Source organism: Trachemys scripta, chromosome 2, assembly GCF_013100865.1.
Source record: "Trachemys scripta elegans isolate TJP31775 chromosome 2, CAS_Tse_1.0, whole genome shotgun sequence".
NCBI classification, from domain to species: Eukaryota; Metazoa; Chordata; order Testudines; family Emydidae; genus Trachemys; species Trachemys scripta.
This window is the reverse complement of record NC_048299.1, coordinates 13,052,098-13,075,165: the sequence shown is the minus strand read 5'-3', so window position 1 is coordinate 13,075,165 and position 23,068 is coordinate 13,052,098. Positions and strand designations below refer to the sequence as shown.

Genomic DNA, 23,068 nt, shown 5'->3' with positions numbered 1-23,068 from the left:
TCCTACAGTTTACTGTATCTCCAGACTGGTCAACGTGTTAATGAGGGAGAAAAGTAGTTTTCTTACCTGCTTATTACTTTTCTTAACCCTTGCTGTAGGCTTGCATTCTGGCTCACAGGAATATGGGAACAATTAAAAAGAGCTTTTACTCAGAAGACATGACAAAACATATTGTAGCAAAATGAGAAGTAGTCAAGACTTGCCATTTGCCTTACTGTTATTAAGTGTAAGGTGGCAATATTCACCAAGACACTCCTCATGGTGTTGCCAGATTGCTTTGGTGAAGAAACTTCAGAGGCTAGGAGGGCGGAATGCAGAATAGTGCTCATGGTCATTCTTAACTTCCCATTTCTTCTTTTCAGTGTCTTTGAATTTTGACTGAGTTGTGCTCTAAAACTGGAGCCTGTAACACCAGGCTAGGAAGAGGAGACTGCTCAGAGTGAGTCACAATACCAAAAAAAAAAAAAAAAAAAGAAAAAAAAAAAAAGGCGAAAATAATGAATTCTGCGAAGTAAAATTCGTTTGGTAGTTGATATAGCTTTTTACTAGTAGAAAGGGATGTGTTTTGTGCTTTTGACCCCAGTTTAGGAAAACACTTGAGTACATGCTTCAATACATTCCTATTCTGGAAAACATGTCCTTCTGTGCTTTCCTGAATCAGGGCCACTATATCTTCGCAATATTTCATTCTTTGCAACTTTATATTACATATATGTGATTTTGAAATCAGTGCAGCTCATAAGATTGTAGTGCAATTAAAATGAAACCTGCTCTAATGTATTAAAGTCCAAACAAATATTTGTTTTTTGTTGTTTGGAATCATTCAGATGTTGTGGTATTGATAATGAGAGCTGTGAATGATGGATGAAATGACACCATTTCTGTGCAGTGCACCGAGGGAATACAATAATTGCTCTGCTGTGCTATCTGCCAAATGTTACACGGGTGCTCATCAGCAAAAATGCTTCCGTAAAAGTCTACCAGCCTCAAAAACTCAAGATATTAAAATAATCATTTAAAACGCTTCCTCCCCTGACCTCACCATTCATGTTGTTTTGTTGAAGACTTTGTTACAGATTTCTCTCTTCTCCTGCATCAAAAAAAATCCTTCAAAATATAAAATTTCTTCAAATTTAAATGAAATGTTCCTTGTTTATTCAAAACTCTTCAATAATATCCCATGAAGTCATTTATGTTACCTAAAAGGTGCACTTGTGATTATTTTTGCATTTGTATCCAATCAAGGCTAGATTTAGCAATGTCATCCTCTCCTGAGGATTATTAGTAGCCAGTGCCAAAGTGACTCTAATATATAGGCAGGAACTGGGGTGGAGCCTGGCTGGCCCAAATTTGGCGGCAGGGTACACAAGGCACTCTAGAATCCCTTCTGATGGTGACTTTACCAAGCACTCCTTGGCCAGAGCTGGGATTCAGAGCCAGAGTGTGTTTTCTGGTCAAAATATTTGTGCAAATGTCTTGACCAGTGGACAATGGTTAGGTGTTACACAGGAAATAAAGGCTTGATCCTGCTGTCACAGATGTCAATGGCAAAATTCCCATTGACTTAAATGGGAACAGAAGTATTTCTAAAATACACTTCAACCACAGAGAGTTGTGAGGTACCTAAACTTTTGCTAATTAAAGTTTATCGTTATATAACATATAGGATTTAAAAAAATGTTCCTTGTTTATTCAGAAATCTTCAATAGTATCCCATGAAGTCATTTATGTTACCTAAAAAGTGCACTTGTGGTTATTTTTGAATTTGTATTGGATCAAGGCTAGATTTAGCAATTTGACCATCAGTGGATTAAATTGTTAATCCAAGGCCATTAAGAGAGTCCCCCCGCCCGATGTTATGGAGGCAACAACAGCACATAGAAAATATTATGGCCTTTCATGGAATACTTTGGGGGTATTTAAAATGAAGAGTTTTCTTGTTGGAGACAGTTTCAAGTCCTGAATGCTCAAGCTGAGATCAAGAGTCAAAATAATGAGCAAACAACCAAATATATGATTGATGAGCTGAGATTTTAGCTTTTTGGTATACTTTTTGTAAATTATTACCTATCAAATGATTACCCAAATGTGTACTTAAACTATTTCAGTAAAGGTGTTTTCCTCCCAATTTTTCTTTTTCAGGGATGTTACTTCTGATGTATAAACTAAATTATTGTAGAAGAGATTTTCTCTCTCTTTTTCTTGTAGTGACTATGGTCTGAATTCTGTCTGCCATTGAATCAGTGGAAGTACATCCATTTAACAGAGGTCAGAACTGTGGTTTGAGACCCATTAGGCTGATTCCAGGGAGGGAGAGGGACAGGGTAGATAATTAGGTGTTAGTGACCAATTTTGTCACTAGTAAATTACATTTCTTAATTCTTGGGTAATTTTCTCCTGGCCCTTTTCAACTTTTCTTCTGATCAGTTAAGGACTTTTGTATAATACGTTCATATGTTATATTGTAAGTAACTGGAATTAAATGTTGTTTAAAGATTTGAAGTGAAAATCCTAGCCCCACTGAAGTCCATTTTAGTTTTATCACTGACTTCAATGGGACCAGGATTTCACTCTTGTTTTCTCCTAGACATATTGATTTTATCCAGCCCATGGAGAAAACCAACTGCAAAGGTGGCTGCTCTAAGTTGCATTGGCTGCCTAGGCCCCAAGGGGCCATTCTAGCAGCCAGGATAGCTGGGGATCACCCTAGTCATGCCCTTTGCTCTAGCTTCAGGAGAGTCACTATGGTAGGTCTAAGCCATCTGACAGGAATTTTTTTGGACCTGGGTAAGACAGCATTGGGGCTGGTAGAACAGTTCAAAGCTGCTACAGATCAGGCCTTTTGTTTTATCAAATGTGTTGTTATATTCCATGAACTCTGATCATTTTAAATGAACATATCAAACAGACATTATGTACTCCCGTTTCTTAAAAAATGAAAGTTTAATGCAAAAACATTTCATAATAATTTGAAAGGTATAAAGTAAGATGAAAAAAACAAAGAAACTAAGAGTTGAAAATATCATACTCACCTCATTTTGCCTATTTTTAGCAGTTTACAAGAAGCTTGCTTCTGATCTTATTTGCACTCAAGTATAAATCCAGTGTAACTCTATTGTATTCTCTATGGATTTACTCTGGATTTACACTAGTGTGTTTTTTTATGTGTGAAAAATTTCTCACTGTCCTTAGCCCTGATGCTACTCTGTGCAAAGGGAGGTACCCATTGCATATTGGCTTAATATCAGGAAAGTGAAAAGGTGGTTTAAAGCCACCTTTGCATCACCATCCCATCACCATCATGATAATTAGAGGATTGGGCCAAAAGAAATCTGATGAGGTTCAACAAGGACAAGTGCAGAGTCCTGCACTTAGGATGGAAGAATCCCATGCACTGCTACAGGCTAGGGACCGAATGGCTAGGCAGCAATTCTGCAGAAAAGGACCTACGGGTTACAGTGGACGAGAAGCTGGATATGAGTCAACAGTGTGTCCTTGTTGCCAAGAAGGTTAACAGCATTTTGGGCTGTATAAGTAGGGGCATTGTCAGCAGATTGAGGGACGTGATAATTCCCCTCTATTCGGCATTGGTGAGGCCTCATCTGGAGTACTGTGTCCAGTTTTGGGCCCCACACTACAAGAAGGATGTGGAATAATTGGAAAGAGTCCAGTGGAGAGCAACAAAAATTATTAGGGGACTGGAGCACATGACTTATGAGGAGAGGCTGAGGGAACTGGGGTTATTTAGTCTGCAGAAGAGAAGAATGAGGGGGGATTTGATAGATGCTTTCAACTACCTGAAAGGAGGTTCCAAAGAGGATGGATCTAGACTGTTCTCAGTGGTAGCAGATGACAGAACAAGGAGTAATGGTCTCAAGTTGCAGTGTGGGAGGTTTAGGTTGGATATTAGGAAAAACTTTTTCACTAGGAGGGTGGTGAAGCACTGGAATGGGTTACCTAGGGAAGTGGTGGAATCTCCTTCCATAGATGTTTTTAAGGACAGGTTTGACAAAGCCCTGGCTGGGATGATTTAGTTGGGAATTGGTCCTGCTTTGAGCAGGGGGTTGGACTAGATGACCTCCTGAGGTCCCTTCCAACCCTGATATTCTAGGATTCTAGGATTCTATGATCCCCCTTCTGAGCTGAGCTCTGCCAAGCACTCCTTGGATGTTCAGAATCTTTCAGATATAACCACTTGAAGTGACACCACAGTGGTTCAAAGAATATTCCATTGAAGGCACTGGAAGAGTAAGAGGGTTGGGAATAGTATTTGGAACATTTTGGATCTAGCAAAGCAGTTTTAATACAGTCCTGGTTAGTAGTGACTAAAAGTTATTACCACCTGATGGTTGTTCAGTGCCTTATTTGAAATTCATTGGTGGTCTGAGTCCAATTCCAAGTGGACTGCTGCCTAAATCACAAAGACACCATCACAACTGGGACCACTGTTGATGGTCTTAGCAGAGAGACTAAGGACTAAATGTGTATGGAAGCAAATTACACTCTTGCTACTAGCTGTGCTCCCTTTGAGACAGGTTTCAAGAACACTGGCAGGTTGGTATGAGGATGCTTAAACCTCCAATGCCTCAATGTCTATGCTGTAATTTTAATGAGGACAGGACTTCAGTCTCTGGCACTCTCAATTATTATCACACAATTATTATTTTTCATTGTTTAAGATACACAAATCCTTTGGACAAGACAAAGTGGTTAAAATCATAAATTGCAGAAGACAGTGAGGAGCAATCTTTGCAATATTAAAGGCCACACTGGCAAATGACCAGAAACCTTAGGGATGCAGTAAATTTGCATATGCATTTATTTACTTTAATTTTGTTTCAGTCTGAACAAAATAGGATAAATATTATCAAGCTAAAATGTAACCATCTTTCTAGCTTAATTAGAAAATCACAAACTGCTCCTAAGATTTTTCCTAAAAATTCTGATTCAATTTATAAGCAGTATATTTAGACAGAATAGTGTATTTAAAATTATAACTAAGATAAATATGAATGTATGTATGTTTCTAGCCCAAAAATTAGCAAAATTTTAAATTAGAAGCTGGTTATATTTCTACTGCCTATTTAGAAGTTTTGGTTAAAACTAATAAAACTGGATAAAAATCCCACTGAAACAAAAATTTAAGATGAGTTTTTTTTTAATAAGATACATACTGAAAATACCACAAATTTGTCACTTTTGAAATGCAGAAAGTTGCTTGCAGATGGTATCTTCCTACATAGAAAAGGAGTTCACACCCAGAGTACAATGTTTAGGAGTAACAAACTTTATGTATAATTTAAAGGAAAACATTTTTCTCACTGCCAACAAAATCTTAATTGTTATTTCTAAAAATGATTCATACATTTCTTAGGATAAATGCAAAAAGTAAAAACCTCAATAAAACATGAGAAAATTTTAAGCATATAGGAGTTCAATGCCTTGGTCTCAAATAAATAATCTTAGCATTAACTTTCGACACTTATCAAAGGATTATTGAAAATCATCCAAAGGCTGAAAATTTTGACCTCCAAATCTAAAAAAAAAAAATCACAACTTGTATCAAATTCTAGCCTAAAAGTATTTAGTCACAGAAAGAAGCTAAAATTCAGGCCTGGTCTACATGGGGGGAGGAGGGGATCGATCTAAGATACGCAACTTCAGCTACAAGAATAGCATAGCTGAAGTCAACGTATCTTAGATCAACTTAGAATCACTTACTTCGGGTTCTCGCGGCGCGGGATCGACGGCCGCCGCTCCCCCGTCTACTTTGCTTCTGCCTCTCGCTGAGCTGGAGTTCAGCAGTTGACGGGAGAGCAATCGGGGATCGATTTATCGCGTCTACTACACGCGATAAACTGATCTCCGATAGAGCGATTGCTACCTGCCGATCCTGCGGGTAGTGTAAACGTACCCTCATATGCGCAGAATGCAGCTCTGAAGGTCCCATTTTGCATTAAAGTAATCTGAAAAGGCTATCTAGACAATAAAAGTTCCCAGTTTGCCATAATCTGCACCTTCACCTGCCCTGTTTATCCTAGCAAGAAGCCAAGATAAAAAAAATAAGCATTTTAACTCATAAAATAGTTTCTGTTCAAATCCTACAATTTCAAAAGAAAATTCAACAGTACTAAACACTTAAACCTACAAAACAAGCTACTGGAATACATACCAGGACCATGGACTGAGCTTCAAAAACGCTCAGAGCTGGGTACATCTACAGGTTTACTTGTGAGGGTTGACAAAGTCTCTGTATGGCTTCTATTTCATTTTATACCATCTTTCCAGAGATTTACCCCAAATGCAATCTTTAGGACCTTTCACCGTCCTAACTGGTCAAAACAAACAGACCTCTGACTGCCATTTAGGTGTCTTTAAAAAGTTTATCTTCATTTCCCCCAGCCAAATGCCCATCAAATATTTAATCTCAGACACTTTTCCACTGGCTACATCATTCTTTAATTTATTTTCCCACCAACTCTCTCTCATTGGAGTCATTGCCCTGGTCTTGATAAAACCATGATCACCAAATATCATCTTCCAAGTTTCCTACTGAATTATTTTGGTTTCAAATACAAAACAGAGACCTGATTAAGCCTCTGATTTAAAAAAAAAAAACACTTTAAAAGAAGATCTATTGTTTTCTTGTTTTCGGAATATAAAGGTTAATCACAGTCAGCATGTGGCGTTCTTAAATAAAATAAACATTTTCACTTTCTGATAAAATAATGAGGTATTAAACTTTACTTTATTGAAATAATTCCAGATTCTAGGGGACTTTTTGGTTTTGAAGAAAAAAATTATAACTAAACAATCTTATCTCTGACATCTCAACATCAAAGCAGATCAAATTTTACTGAACCATATACTCTGTCTTTTAAATGTTATTTGACCCTATCTGAAATCATAGGGATAGAATATATTAAAATTGGAGTGAGAGAAACTCCATTTCACTTCTCAGAGAAATAAACATTCACATTTTCTTTAACTCCTGCCCAATTTTAATGTTCTGTTCAAACCACTCACCTAGACGAAAGGGTTTGCTTAGCTTCTTGAATGTCTTTTAAGCAGGTAATACGTCACTGAAGCAAGTAAAAGTTCCCAACAATATTCTTATTCCCAAGAAGAAAAAGAATGTATTAAGTACATAAAACTTACATTTTTTCCCACTCCTTCTAAAGAAAGGCTCCAGAATTCATTTCATTAATTCAAAGAGAAACTAGTTTCAGGCCCGTTATCTCCCAAGAGTTAGAAAATTCTCCTCCATGTATCACCATCTGTATTTCCCCCTTAAGCAATTCCTCTCCACCCTGGCTAGGCTCTTACTCCAGAGACAGTGTTATTTGTATGTGGGGTGTGTATATGGAGGGAAGGGAGGGAATGAAGGAGGAGTGTGTGTTTGTTTAGATGTGAAAGTAACTAATGTGATTTTATAAGATCTCATGGGAAAGGCTGTAACTCGAGTAAACAAAGAATGGGGGAGGCTCCTAGCTAAGTATTCCTTTACAATTTTATTCTATTGCTGCAGAAATAAGAGTATCTTTGACAAAAAAACATTGTTTGCACTGAATCTGAACAAAGCAGATAGGAAATACAAAGGCAAAATCTGTTTTACAACCTCTTCTCTTCATGTAGTGGATTCTCCTCCCTGTCTGTATTGCAAAAACTTTCACCATAAATACTTTCATATTATTTGAATATTTTTCCATCTCCTTCCCCTAGCAAAATAGTGCAAAATATATATGGTGCTGAGTCTGAGAACTATATTGAAAGGATAAGGTTAAAATTAGAGAGGAAGAAAAGAAAGAAAGGATGTTAATGGAAAAATAGGTATAGCTTTTGCAGTCGTGAAAGATTGCAATCCACCTTCACTAATATGTTTTTGATATTCAGGTTTTTGATCCCAAAAATTGTTAACAAATTCTAATTTTGAGGGCAAAACTTTGTAGCAAATTCAGAATGAATGTTAGAAAGCACAGATTAATCAGCTGAAACCATAAAGTGTGTATGGCAGTGGTGGAGGGCTTCTCCTGCTCATGAAGTCTTGCCAGTTCTCCAGTGACTGAATACAGCTGTTGAATAAGACTGGAGAAAGAATTGATCTTGTGGGGCTCTACAAGTAAGGGAGTCTGGTGGGGGAGGTATTGTTTCCTATAACTACCCTGTGGAAATGTCCTTCCAGGAAGTATTTAAGCTATTTTAGTGCATTCCTTTGGGCTTCAACATTCCCCTCTCCTGTAATCAGCCAGGATGAATGCTGTGTAGAAGTTCAGGAGTATGAGACTGGAGATCTGACCTCTATCCATCATCATCAAAGGACTGTCCTGTTGTGTCTTGGCCTGAATTTGGTTTGTGCCGGGTTTAGGATATTGGCTTTAGCTAAATAAGCTTGTTGCTACTTTTGGCCAGTTTCTCAATAAGCTCGATCATCAATGGAAGGTTTGATAGTGGACAATAGTTAGCCAGGTCCAGTGCATCCAGAATAGCTTATTTCAGCATTGGTTACTCCGTGATATGTTTTAAGGGGGAAGGAAGATTCCTTCTCCAAATGAAGCATTTTCTGTCTAAATCAGAAGAGGCCCCAGTTGCTCATGACTCTCTTGTACCAAAAATGACAGGAAGGGGGCTGATTCACAGGTTTTGGGTTGTGTCTCCTCCAGGGCATCTGATAATATTTCCTCTGGTTAGGAAAGGCTGACCTCAAGGGATGAAAGCAATCTGGTAATTGGATACCATCATAAGGGATTGTATCTGCAGATCCCGAGAAGCTTTTCCAAATGTGAGCAATATTTTTAACTACAGAGGATGATAGCTCTTTGCAATTCTTGCTGCTAAGTTCTACTGTGGACTACATGCAGTCAGGGCTAATGACACAATTTACCAGAATTTATAGTTCCTTAGAGTGTATTTTGGCAGCTTCTGTGGAAGTGGAGAAGAAAGCTCTCAGGGCTTCTAATATAGCTTTGCAATAGGCTGGGAGAAATTCTGTTTCAATTCCTATTTAAGCCTTAGTTTTCTGTCACTGATGCTCTGTCCTTCTTTCTTAGCCCTGGTCTACACTACGAGTTTAGGTCGAATTTAGCAGCGTCAGATGGATTTAACCCTGCACCCGTCCACACGACAAAGCCATTTTTGTTGACTTAAAGGGCTCTTAAAATCAATTTCTGTACTCCTCCCCGATGAGGGGATTAGCGCTGAAATTGACCCTGCTGGGTCGAATTTGGCGTAGTGTGGACGCAATTCGACGGTATTGGCCTCCTGGAGCTATCCCAGAGTGCTCCATTGTGACTGTTCTGGACAACACTCTCAACTCAGATGCACTGGCCAGGTAGACAGGAAAAGCCCCGTGAATGTTTGAATTTCATTTCCTGTTTGACAAGCGTGGCAAGCCCAGAGGTGACCATGCAGATCTCATCAGCATAGGTGACCATGGAGTCCCAGAATCGCAAAAGAGCTCCAGCATGGACCGAACGGGAGGTACTGGATCTGATCACTGTATGGGGAGATGAATCCGTACTAGCCGAACTCCGTTCCAAAAGACGAAATGCCAAAACATTTGAAAAAAATCTCCCAAGGGCATGAAGGACTGAGGCTATAACAGGGACCCACAGCAGTGCCACGTGAAACTTAAGGAGCTCAGGCAAGCCTACCAAAGAGCCAGAGGGGCAAACGGCTGCTCCCGGTCAGAGCCCCAGACATGCCGCTTCTATGAAGAACTGCATGCCATTCTAAGGGGTGCCCCTACAACTACCCCAGCCCTGTGTGTGGACTCCATCAATGGATTCGCACGCAACAGGGATGCGGATTTTGGGGACGAGGAGGATGAGGAAGAGGAGGAGGTTAAAGATAGCGCACAACAAGCAAGCGGAGAAACCGTTTTCCCCGACAGCCAGGAACTGTTTTTCACCCTGGATCTAGTACCCTCCCAACCCACCGAAGGCTGGCTCCCGGACCTAGAAGGTGGAGAAGGGACCTCTGGTAAGTGTGCCTTTGTAAATATAATCCATGGTTTAAAACCAAGCGTGTTTAATGATTAATTTGCCCTGAAGACTTGGGATGCATTCGTGACCAGTACAGCTACTGGAAAAGTCTGTTAACGTGTCTGGGGATGGAGCGGAAAGACTTCAGGGACATCTCAATGAAGCTCTCCTGGATGTACTCCCAAAACCTGTTAGCCACGTGGTGGGGGGAGTGGTGAAGCGATCATCCCAGAGAATTGGGTGTGGGGGGGGAGGGGTTTAGTTGGGTTTGTGCTGCACATTAACCCGAAAACCACAGCCCCTCCTTTTTAAATGGCCAACCCAATGGGTGCTTGGTATGTGAAATAAAGGCACTGCTGTTTGAAACCATCCCCGCATGTTATGAAGGTTAAAGAAGCCAAAGACTGTGGCTTACCATGGCTGCCTGCAAGCTGAATTCTGTTGCCCACTGGCCCTGCATGTGTGATCTCTCACACCAAAGCGGCAGGCCCTCAATATAAGAGGCAAAATGCGACCTTGTAAAGAAAGCACACATGCTATGTAATGTTAACAGCTTGGTTCACTGTAAAAGAGTCTACCTACTGTTCTCTAAAATGTATCTTTTTAAAGACAACTCTCCCTTTTTTTTCCTCCCACAGCTGCAAATGTTTCAACGCTCCCCTTATCATCTCTGTCCCAGAGGCTAGCGAAGATTAGAAGGCAAAAAAAATGCACTCGTGATGAAATGTTCTCTGAGCTCATGCAGTCCTCCCGCACCGAAAGAGCCCAGCAGAATGCATGGAGGCAGACACTGTCACAGTGCAGGAAAGCACAAAATGAATGTGAGGACATGTGGCGGGATCAAGATGATAGGTGGCATCAGAGTGATGAGAGGAGGCAGGGTACAATGCTGAGGCTACTAGGAGATCAAACTGATATTCTCCGATGTATTGTTGAGGTGCAGGAAATGCAGCAGTAGCACAGACCGCCACTGAAGCCCCTGTGTAACCAATCGCCCTCCTCCCCAAGTTCCATAGCTTCCTCACCCAAACGCCCAAGAATGTGGGGGGGGAGCCTCCAGGGACCCAACCCCTCCACCCCAGAGGACTGCCCAAGCAACAGAAAGCTGGCATTCAATAAATAAGTTTTGAAGTGCAGTGTGGCCTTGTCCTTCCCTCCTCTCCCACCCCTCCCGGGCTACCTTTGCAGCTATTCCCCCATTTGTGTGATGAATTAATAAAGAATGCATGAATCTGAAACAACAATGACTTTATTGCCTCTGCAAGCAGTGATCAAAGGGGGGGAGGGATGGGGAGAGCGGTTGGCTTACAGGGAAGTAGAGTGAACCAAGGGGGTGGGTTTTCCATCAAGATGAAACAAACAGAACTTTCACACCGTAGCCTGGCCAGTCATGAAACTGGTTTTCAAAGCTTCTCTGATGCGCAGCACGCCCTGCTGTGCTTTTCTAACCACGCTGGTGTCTGGCTGCGCGTAATCAGCGGCCAGGCGATTTGCCCCAACCTCCCACCCCGCCATAAACATCTCCCCCTTACTCTCACAGATATTGTGGAGCACACAGCAAGCAGTAATAACGATGGGAATATTGGTTTTGCTGAGGTCTAATCGAGTCAGTAAACTGCGCCAGTGTGCTTTTAAACATCCAAAGGCACATTCTACCATCATTCTGCACTTGCTCAGCCTATAGTTGAACAGCTCCCAACTACTGTCCAGGGTGCCTGTGTATGGCTTCATGAGCCATGGCATCAAGGGGTAGGCTGGGTCCCAAAGCATAACTATAGGCATTTCAACATTCCCAATGCTTATTTTCTAGTCTCGAAAGTAAGTCCCTTTCTCCAGCTGTTAAAACGGACCAGAGTTCCTGAAGATGCGAGCATCATGTACCTTTCCCGGCCATCCCACGTTGATGTTGGTGAAACGTCCCTTGTGATCCACCAGTGCTTGCAGCACCACTGAAAAGTACCCCTTTCGGTTTATGTTCTAGCTGCCTTGGTGCTCTGGTCCCAAGATAGGGATATGCGTTCCGTCTATCGCCCCACCACAGTTAGAGAATCCCATTGCAGCAAAGCCATCCCGCTATGACCTGCACATTTCCCAGAGTCACTACCCTTGATAGCAGCAGCTCAGTGATCGCATTGGCTACATGGATCACAGCAGCCCCCACAGTAGTTTTGCCCACTCCAAATTGATTCCTGACTGACGGGTAGCTATCTGGCATTGCAAGCTTCCAGAGGGCTATTGCCACTCACTTGTGAACTGTGAGGGCTGCTCTCATCTTGGTATTCTTGTCCTTCAGGGCAGGGGAAAGCAAGTCACAAATTTCCATGAAAGTGCCCTTACGCATGCAAAAGTTTCGCAGCCACTAGGAATCATCCAAGAACCTGCAACACCAGTCTGTGCTTGTTTCCCGGGCCCAGAATCAGTGTTCCACAGCATGAACCTTCCCCATTACCACCATGATGTCCAAATTGCCAGGGCCCGTGCTTTGCGATAAGTCTGTGTCCATGTCCTCATCAATCTCATCACCACACTGCCGTCGCCTCCTCGCCTGCTTTTGCAGGTTCTGGTGCTGCATATACTGCAGGATAATGCGCATGGTGTTTACAATGCTCATAACTGCCACAGTGATCTGAGCGGGCTCCATGCTTGCCATGGTATGGTGTCTGCGCGGAAAAAAGGTGCGAAACGATTGTCTGCCATTGCTCTCACAGAGGGAGGGGCGACTCACAACATGGCTTAGGGTTGGCTTACAGAGAATTAAAATCAACAAAGGGTAAACTCATTAATTGTCCACTCTCTATAGCACTGATAGAGAGATATGCACAGCTATTTGCTCTCCCAGGTAGTAATTACTTACTCTGGGTTCAATAATAAACAAAAGTGATTTTATTAAGTATAAAAAGTAGGATTTAAGTGGTTCCAAGTAATAACAGACAGAACAAAGTAAGTTACCAAGGAAAATAAAACAGAAGACACAAGTCTAATCCTAATACATTAAGAAACTGATTACAGATGAAATCTCACCCCCAGAGATATTCCAAAAAGCTTATTTCACAGACTGGACTCCTTCCTAGTCTGGGTCCAGCAATCACTCACACCCCCATAGTTACTGTCCTTTGTTCCAGTTTCTTCCAGGCATCTCTTTGGGGTGGAGAGGTCATCTCTTGGGCCAGCTGAAGACAAAATGGAGAGGTTTCCAGGGCCTTTTATATTCTCTCTCTTGTGGGTGGAAAACCCTTTGTTCTTCTGTGCAAAGTCACAGCAACAAGATGGAATTTGTAGCCACCTGGGCAAGTCACATGTCCATGAATGATTCAGCTTTTTGCAGACTGACGCCATTGTTTACATGTTAGTTTGAATGTTCCCAGGAAAGATGTGGATTGGCGTCTCCCAAAGTCCATTGTCAGTTAAGTGTTTCTTGATTGGGCACTTACTGAGAATAGTCCTTTCTCAAGAAGGTGACCAAATGCTTCAAAGAGGCTATTTAGCATCAAACACATTGAGATACAAGCACATAGCCAATATTTGTAACTTCAAATACAAAAATGATAAACACATACAGACAGCATAATCATAACCAGCAAACTACAGCCTTTCCATAGACACCCTACTTGACCTCCTCGTATAAGACCTGGTGCAGCCATAGGACCCTGGTTGCAATAATGATCTATATGGTCACAGTTCATGTCAATAACGTCACACTGGGTTTGGTTGGCTAGAACTCAAAGAAAAGGATGTTATATTAACTATTTAGTTCCATGGGCAAAACATATACTTCTAAAATAGGTCAATGTGGAAATCCAGGAACAGTTAAAGGAAGTCTCATGGTGCTGCTGAACTAGCCACATACACTGCATTTAGAGAGAAACAGCCAAAAGATTTATCCATCCATTTGGTTTCACTTCTTTCATTATTATTTTCAATTAACAGCATAAAGTAGGAGCAGGTTGCACAGATCAATCAAACAAATCTCAGAATTCATAATATAAACTCAAAATTATATTATATTTGTTCCTTTCAATGTCTTATGCTATCGATTTACCTTTGTCCTTACATGGCCCTCATCATCATAGTATCTGACATATCTATTTACTGAAGTAAATAGAGCTAGATTGTAATTTGGATTAGATGCCCATGTAGGAGAGTAAAAACCACCTTTTCCTCCCTGCATAGGCTATCTGGACCTTGGGTCCAGACACACAGGCATAAAAAAGCATTGAAGGACAGATTTTAAAGGTATTTAGTTTTCTAATCATGCAGATAGGTGCCTAGTGTGATTTTCAAAAGTGCACAACTCCCATTGAAATAAATAGCATTTAGGCCATGTGCTGGGGTGTTTACCCCACAGTTGCCCTGAAAGGGATAATGAAGACAAAGAAGACCCAACAGGCCACATCTGAGAGGAATCAGATGACTAAGTAATCTCCTGACTGAGTGAGGGAGCCCAGCTGAAGAGGAATGAAAAGCAGGAAATTGGCAGCAGAAAGGTCAATAGAAAATTCTGCAGTCACTCCTGGGAGAAGTTAGGTGCCTGTGGGTTGGCAAACACAGGGAAGGGGGAAGCCAGGAAGGTAGGACAAGGCTCAGGGAAAGGCAGTAAAGGCTAGAAGGGAACAGACATTGACTGGTGACTAGAGTGTTCCTGAGCTGGAACCCGGAATAGAGGGCAGGCCCGGGTTCCCCTGCCAGCCACTGAGGAAGTGACACCATGGGACAGTGAATGCTGAAGGAAGACTTTGATACCCCAAAAGGGGATAATGCAGATACAGTAGTGACCTGGCCGGACGGCTGAGTCACAAAGAGGTGGCAACAGCAGTTTTTGGTGCTAGAGAGGGGCTGCAGACCCAGAGAGAGAGGCAGAGAGATGGCGTGCAACCATGGGAAAGGGTGTTTACCTGATGAGCTATTCCCCAGAGTGACCAGGAGAAGGCACCATCCTAGTGCTGAGTGGAGCACCCCATCACAGACCACTAGAAACCTTTGAAAATCCCACTAGGCATCCTTCTGCATCTTTAGTTGCCTACATACCTTTAAACACCTGTCCCTCTGTGCCTACTCCCATCCCCTCCAGCTTATGGGTGAGGATTGGACTGCAGAATAAGAAGTTACTTCCTGTGTACAGTAACTGAAGTTCTTCAAGATCTGTTGTCCATATGCACATTCCATTAAAGGTGTGCATGCAACTCATGTGCCAGAAATTGGAGTCTTTTTGGCCAACAGTACTCATAGGGAACACATGCGTTTGTCTGTCCTCATGCTCCACACTGAGAGCACATATGGGTGAAGTGTGCCAGCTGCCATTTGGTTCCTTCTCACTGCAGAATCTGGTGCTGAGGTAAAGAAGATGGAAGCGCAAGTTGTGGCTGTGCATATGAAAAACACATCACAAAGAACTCCAGTACTGTACACTGTGATTAACTTCTCATTCTCCAGTCCACACCATTGGAGCCTTCAAAGGCAAAAACCCCTCCCCTATGCTTTTGGACTCTGAATGTTCTCACACAGCAGGGTCTAGCAAGCCCCATCTGAAGCAGGTCTCATGGACGTGGTCATCAGAAAGACCCGAAGCCAGGCCTCCCTGTCCTTCCTCTTGTGAGAGCTGAAAGCCTTACAAATTGCACTATTGCTGGGAATGTGTGAGTCTCCCAGACAATTGAGGCACTTTGAGTGCAAATCTGAGGCTGGGAAAGCTCCCTCACATGAGGGGCAGAGTTTGAATCTGGGAGAACCAGACAAAGCCATTCTGAAGGTGAGTCAGAAACTCTCTGAAGAACCAAGGGCTGCAAGAGGCAACCAAATAACTATAACTACTAAAAAGGTCCTGTGGCACCTTTGAGACTAACAGAAGTACTGGGAGCATAAGCTTTCGTGGGTAAGAACCTCACTTCTTCAGATGCAAGTAATGGAAATCTCCAGAGGCAGGTATATATCAGTGTGGAGATAACGAGGTTAGTTCAATCAGGGAGGGTGAGGTGCTCTGCTAGCAGTTGAGGTGTGAACACCAAGGGAGGAGAAACTGTTTCTGTAGTTGGATAGCCATTCACAGTCTTTGTTTAATCCTGATCTGATGGTGTCAAATTTGCAAATGAACTGGAGCTCAGCAGTTTCTCTTTGGAGTCTGGTCCTGAAGTTTTTTTGCTGTAAGATGGCAACCTTTACATCTGCTATTGTGTGGCCAGGGAGGTTGAAGTGTTCTCCTACAGGTTTTTGTATATTGCCATTCCTGATATCTGACTTGTGTCCATTTATCCTCTTGTAGTAGTATAACTACTAACTAAACTATCAATAAAAGCTAACAACTATATAGTAAAGAAAGGGCTGGCAGTCTCTAGGACAGTCAGAACTATGTCCCTAAGCCAGGAGGCAATGAGCAGAACTGGGTGGCAGCTGGTGCGCTTTGCCATTATATGGCCTTGCTATGGAGCATGAGGACTGAAGACTGTATGCTGTATGGATACTGCTGGCTCAAAAAGGCTCCAATTTCTGGTACATGAACCAGATACATATCCATTAATGAAATGTGCCTATGGAGAAGCACTCAAAAGAGAATGCTGGCTTTGGCTCCACCCCATACCCCCTCACAGGTCAGTGCTGGTGAAGGGGTGTTGGAATTTGTTGCTGGTATAGACTATATTTACTACCACTTCAGTGCAAGTTGGGGAGGACTAGCAAATTGGAGGTCCACGTCTGAATCACACTGCCTCCCCAAGCTACTCTTGGGGTGACGCAAGTTACTCACCATCTCTTGCTCAGGGCTGTGCCTAAAATTAAAATTTTAGATAAAATCTTGATAATTAAAAGTTTAAAAAAAATTTAAAAACATATTCTTTATCATGTTCCACTCAATCTGTATTTCATTACTCGTGTATAGTTTGAAGGAAATAAATAGGTGCTGAAATATCCATCCCTAGAAACTATCCATGAGAAAGGGACAAGTAAACTACTTCAAGATCTCTGTAAGTTTCACCTCAAAGAGTAAGCGCCATATGATCCTCTCAAAGAGGAAAATGTTTAAAGTCGTGTGGAAAGAACAGGGCCTGTGGACCACAATCTCCCATTGAACCTCAGGATCAATGTGAAAAGCAGAGCAGCAAGCTAAACAATCCTGGTCCATCTCAAGGCAAACGTTTCTCTTCTGCAATATTCTTTGGCCTTTCCCGAACACTTGGTAGCATTGCTCCCTCAAGAACTATAATGCCATTTGCTCTCCCCACTGCACCTGTGACCCATCTCCCTCTGTCTCACCCATCTCCGAGGGGATTAGAAGTGTGGAGAAAGAGTTAATGCTACTTGGTGCAGAATTAATTCCAGTGCATTTCCCTATTGAAAATCCACCATGTTTAGAGGAGGACATAATTTAGACAGCAACTGCTACTTGACTCAACCCTTTCCCATCTCCACTTGTTTCACCCAACCTCTCCTTTTGAATCCCCAACCATGGTGTGAGAGGCATTTATCTGTTTATTTCTATGCTCCCCGCTCTACTTCCACCTTGTTTCTCTCCACTCCAGTCTAAAGAAGAGAAGAACCTCAAACGAATAAGGTAATTGTGATAATAAATGAAGGGAAGAAATGTGGACCACCGAAACAAAACTGGAGGAAATTTATGCTTGGCAGTGGCGTAGCCAGGTTCTAAGAGCAGGGGAAGCAAACATATAAAAAAAGGCGCCACTTGCTGCAAAGCAGTGAAGAAAAAAAAGAAAACCCCAAGTCTTGCCGCTGAAGACTGAAGAACCTGCCGCCGAATTACCCACCGCTGAATTGCTGCTGAAGACCCGGAGCGACTGAAGAAACCCGCCGCCGAAGTGAGTGCCTGAGTGCCGCCGAAGACCCGGACGTGCTGGGAAGCGCCCCCAAGTGAGTGCTCAGGGGAGCGGCTGTTCCCCCTGCTCCCCCCCAGCTACGCTACTGATGCTTGGGTGAAAGATATCTGGAAAGGGGAAAGTGTAAATGCTGCTTTCATAAACTGTAGTCTTTACGAAAACAAGAAGTGGCAAACAAAATTCCACAATGGCAAGAAACCATGTGGATATGTTTTACAAAATAATGAATGCAGAGTGCAAATGCATAAAGGTGATCCAGAGGCGCTAAAAGGCTAAGCAATACACCTGAGAATGGATATAGTGTAGAAAATGGCTTAATCTAAATGGACAAAGTAAATATTGGATGGATCTTAATGGATATTTGAATCTAAGATAAATTAATACTTAAAGACAAGAGAAACATTTCAGTATATATATTTTTACTATCTGAAAAGAACAGCACTCATTAAATGTCAAGTAACATGACTTACAAGAAAGTTACATGTTTGGTTGAAATTACTGGATTCAACAGCCTCCTAATTATTGCCCTCCCTAGAGTAGCAAGAACCTTGGAATACTGAGATTTTAAAAAGCATTTATTCCAGTATCAGGAAATTTCAGTTCCTAGTTTTCTTTAAACTGACAGCTTAATTACTTGTGTTTGCTGATGATTGTATATACAGTTTATCTGTTGTATTATATTATTTTACAGAAATGTAGACACTTTGCAGTATGGATAGAAAGTCACAGTCCCTGCTATGAAGAATTTACAATTTAGAAGTAACAAGGAGTGGAAATAACAAGACAAGAAGAATTGCACATATATTGCAGCTCCATGCACTATCTATCTAGCTTCTTATATGGCTGTCATCACTGTAGTAGCCATGTCTAACTGGCCATTTTCTCATGAAATTACCACATTTGTGAATGCAATTGTGCTAATTATGAGAGCAAATTAGATATGCATCTCACTGAACATCTGTGCATGCAGTTCTGAAAAGCTGGCATCATCAAAAATATTAAAGATAAACATTTGGTCCTTCCACATAGTCTAGACCAGCGGTTCTCAAACTGTGGGTCGGGACCCCAAAGTGGGTTGAGACCCCATTTTAATGGGGTTGCCAGGGCTGGCACAGACTTGCTGGAGCCCGGGACCGAAGCTGAAGCCCGAGCCCCACCACCCAGGACTGAAGCCAAAGCCCAGGGGCTTCAGTCCTAGGTGGTGAAGCTCAGGTTACAGGCCCCCTGCCTGGGGCTGAAGACCTTGGGCTTGGGTTTTGGTTTTGTGCTTCCCCTCCCCAACCTGGGATGGTGGAGCTTGGGCTTTGGCACTGCCACCTGGGCTCAGACTTCGGACCCCCTCCTGGAGTCATGTAATAATTTTTGTTGTCAGAAAGGGGTTGTGGTGCAATGAAGTTTGAGAACCCCTGGTCTAGACGTTAGCCAGAAACATCATAGTAAATTCCATTCCCAATTCAATACAATCTGTTTTTAATGATATACAGTGGGGTTGGTAACACAAACTGTATCTGGAAAGATGTGAACTTTTTGATCATGAAATAAAAATACCAAACCACAGTTATGTCATGTTCTTTGTCTCACAAAAATGCAACGGTCATAATTTGTGAAATTAGAAATTGTGAGGGAGGGGATGTTGTAACGTTTGAGAAATGAGATATAGACAGAAAGTTTTAGTAATATGCAAGGTAGGGTTGAATTTCTATAGTAACATGCACTCAGAAATGGGAGATTTTCAATATGATGTTCTTTCTCTTCCACTGTTAAGTCAAACATTTCAACTTACAATTCTCTGAGATTTCAAGCTTTCCATGTGGAACTGTATAAATCCTTAATCAAAAAAACCCTTGCATGCTGTAATGGGTTAAACTTAAAATAAAAATGAAGAGCTTCTTAACTGCAAACAATAGAATTTCTAATTACAAAGAGATATAACCTGCAAAAATAGGATTTTGCAACTTCTGTAGACATATATAGGACAGTAGTTGAAATGAACTAGAAAGTACTTCAAACAGAGTTTAATTCACATTTAAAGCAAAGCAAATAAAGGACCAAACTTTCCCCCATGTGGGTTATCCCTTTGTAGGAAAAAGAGAACTCAGTGAGTTTAGTACCAGAGAGGTTCTACCTTATTGTTCTATGCAGTGGTTCTCAAACTTTTGTACTGGCCACACCTTTCACATAGCAAGCCTCTGAGTGCGACCCCCCTCCCTTATCAATTAGAAACACGTTTTTATATATTTAACACCATTATAAATGCTGGAGGCAAAGCGGGATTTGAGGTGGAGGGTGACAGCTCGTGACTTCCACCCCATGTAATAACCTTGCAACCCCCTGAGGGATCCCAACCCCCAATTTGAGAACGCCTGTTCTATTGAATGTTGTTGCAGGATTTGCTTTTATTCCCATAGAAACAGATGGGGATTGCCCCTGTTCTCACATTGCAGGGTAGGGTCTATCCATACATAGATCCAATGACTCCACATAACTTCTAGCCTCTTCAGTGGCCTCTGCTGACAATCCAACCCCATGGGGAGAGAGGGCTGCTGAACAGTGCGGAAACTCAAATCAAAGCTGATGCAGTGAACATTAACTTACATGAAGATTCCTCACCCAGTGTAAAGGCTGGGGAATGATCTGAAGTAGTATTTAGTGATTTGCAGTGCTTTGTAATAACAGATTAGAATAGCTCTTAACGTTCTATTATATTCTGCTTTCCTTTATGAGGAAAACCTAAGCCATTTTCTAGTCTACATAATAGTGGAGTCTAATTGTACAAAGTAGTTAATTGGCATCTTTGTCAAAATAAAGAGCTAGTATAAAGGATTCCCATTTCCTTCTATCAGATAATGAAATAAGAAATGACACTGATCTAAAATCCAAACTCTTTTAAATGGATAATTGGTATTACAGAATAAGAGGAAATGACTTTCATTTTAAGAACATATTGAAACCATTCTGTTGCATACAGAAATTTTCAGCTTTCTAAATGGTCTAATGAACATTTCAAATAGCACAAAAAATTTATTTAATTACTTAAGTAGAGTACTCTGCATTGCTCCATTTTTCTCCTCTGGGTGGTCTAACTGCACAATATTAAGAGCTACGGTATTGAGTCAAAGTCAAGTTAAAAAGTGAGCATCGCTAGTCTACTTATACCAACCAAGAATAGGTATATCTAGGGGTTTGCCCTGACAATACCAAGCACTTTACCACTCAACACACATACAGTAACAAGAAATCAGTTTAATATACCCTCAGAAAACACATATAACCAAACAGTAGAAACATTTTATTATTAATCTCCTTGAAGAAGCAAAACACAAAAGAAACCTGATCCTTTTCTCACATGCATGGAAATCAGGAGTAACTTCAATTAAGTCAAGGGTCTTATATGCCTCTATGATCTTTGTGAGAAGAGAACTGGCTCACAGTATATAATACACCTCTACCCCGATATAACGCGACCTGATATAACATGAATTCGGATATAACGCAGTAAAGCAGTGCTGGGGGGTGAGGGGGGCTGCGCACTCCGGCGGAGGAAAGCAAATTTGATATAACTTGGTTTCAACTATAACGCGGTAAGATTTTTTGGTTCTCGAGGACAGCGTTATATTGGGGTAGAGGTGTATATGACTTTCATAAAAATGTGTGTGGACTTTGATCTTTCTATGAAGTGAGGAGAAGGTGAGAAGAGGAAACACTGTTTGAACTTCACAGCCTGTGGAACTGTTTCACTACTGTGTTACTACAGTTTTCCACCAATGTAATTTATTTAGATAAAATTGACATAAACCTGAAGTAAATAGTGATGAGGTAAGTGCTGTATATTTAAATTACATGATTTATTCATTCGCTATTGCATACATGAGGGAAGAATGGGTCCTCCACTTAACAAAATAATGGACTTGATTCGCTTCTCAATTTCACCCCTTTGCAAACATTGTGTGGTTGTAACCACCTGCCCAAGCATTGAAGCACTTATGCAGGTATGCAAAGGCACAAATCCAGAGAGTGTCTTGATGGATGATATACAAAATGGAGCCAGAGCTGAAAATAACTTAGGTGAAATTTGGCATAAGAATCGTGTACATGCATGAGGCCATGTGCCTGAGAAGCTGAAGGCAGGAATATACTGTTTTGACTGGACTGGACTTTATAGTTTCAGCCAGAGATAGTACAGCTTGAAACCTGTCCATTGGTAGATAGGAGCAGTCCTTGTTGCCACAGCCTATTAATGTTATGTGCGGTGTCAGCTGTAACTTTGACTTGCCCAAATTCAGTTTCAGGCTAAGACAAGTGAACAGCTGTCTGATAACGACAATGTTGTGCTGTACTTTGGGTTTATCTACATTACCTGTAGAATCGACGGGCAGCGATTGATCCAGCGGGGGTTGATTCATCGTTTCTAGTCTAGATGCGATAAATTGACCGCCAAGCACTCTCCCATCAACTCTGGCACTGCACCGGCGAGAGAGGCGCAGGCGGAGTCGATGGGGTAGCGTCGGCTGTCGACTCACCGCAGTGAAGACACCGCGGTGAGTAGATCTAAGTATGTCGACTTCAGCTACATTATTCACGTAGCTGAAGTTGCGTAACTTAGATTGATCCCCTGCCTCCCCCCCCCCCCCCCCCCCACACCAGGCCTTGGACACTTGAAGCCCTGCATGCCAGCCAATCATCCAGGTAAGGGAAAATTTGGATGCTGAGGTGGCACAAATGAGCCATTGCTAGCACCATGCACTTTGTGAAGACCATTGGGGCCAATGACAGGCCAAAGAGAAGCAGTGTATATTGGTAATTGGTGCCTCCTGCTATGAAGTGAAGGAATTTCCTGTGGGAGGGATGTATTGCTACTTGATAGTATGTGTCCTGCCAGTCGAGGGCAGCATACCAAAGATCTTGTAACCCTCTGGGGGAGGAGAGGCAGACTAAGGCAGACTGCCTCATCTGGAGATATAGCAATGATATATGTGGAGGGACATCTATGGGTTCCGCCACTGTTTCTCCTTCTTCAACAGGGTCCAAACCTGTTGGAGGAAAGACTGGTTGAGGAACTTGTTCAAGAGTTTCTTGGGATGAAAGAGCTTAAAGTGCTTCAATGAGATGAGGGAGAAGATGAAGAATGCTGTTTCTCACCCAACTGATGCTTAGAGTCCTGTGTAAAAGAAATGGCACTCCCAATAGATTCTGGATCTGTCAGTTCACGTCAGGGTCCAGTGCTTACAACAGATGCACAGGTCTCATGACCTCCTTCATCAGATGAAC

General features: G+C 41.9%; 1 protein-coding gene across 1 annotated transcript in view; it reads right to left on the bottom strand.

Annotated features, from left to right (window-relative positions):
* The window catches only part of LOC117872003 (sodium channel protein type 5 subunit alpha-like), a 101,159-nt gene extending 93,836 nt beyond the window's left edge, over window positions 1-7,323 (bottom strand). Inside the window, exon 1 of the mRNA XM_034759934.1 lies at window positions 7,159-7,323. The gene's annotated coding sequence lies outside the window, so the exon portion shown is untranslated. The remainder of the gene's footprint in view (window positions 1-7,158) is intronic.
* Between the last annotated feature and the right edge of the window lie 15,745 nt (window positions 7,324-23,068).